We start from the raw sequence: 352 nt of genomic DNA on the forward strand, positions 1-352 counted from the left end.
ATACAATGCCGGCTGATTTATTAATAGTGAAATATAGCATTTGCTCACGTTGGTCACCCCGAACTTTCCTCCACTTTAAAGGTCCTAAGAGCGATTGTGAATATGTCAGTTGTAAATGACATTTGATATTCCCTTAGTCAAGTTTGACACTATCTTTCACATAACACTGACTGTGAATATCAGCGTAAATCGTCATTAAGTTGGAATACCAGTTGCGGCGCGCGGGATTCATCACCAACCAGACCCCGTAGAAATCCCAAGGGAAGGGGCTTGCCACAATGGTTTAATGATGCGATCAAGGAGCGCGCGGTTCCCTGGGCGTTGTAACAATACGGCGTTGTAATAATATGAG

General features: G+C 43.8%; 1 protein-coding gene across 1 annotated transcript in view; it reads right to left on the bottom strand.

The window, feature by feature from the left end:
* Window positions 1–352, bottom strand: part of LOC119585572 (fidgetin-like protein 1) — a 26,272-nt gene that overhangs the window by 829 nt on the left and 25,091 nt on the right. The gene's annotated exons all lie outside the window — the stretch shown is intronic.

This window comes from Penaeus monodon, chromosome 20, assembly GCF_015228065.2.
Source record: "Penaeus monodon isolate SGIC_2016 chromosome 20, NSTDA_Pmon_1, whole genome shotgun sequence".
Lineage (NCBI taxonomy): Eukaryota > Metazoa > Arthropoda > Malacostraca > Decapoda > Penaeidae > Penaeus > Penaeus monodon.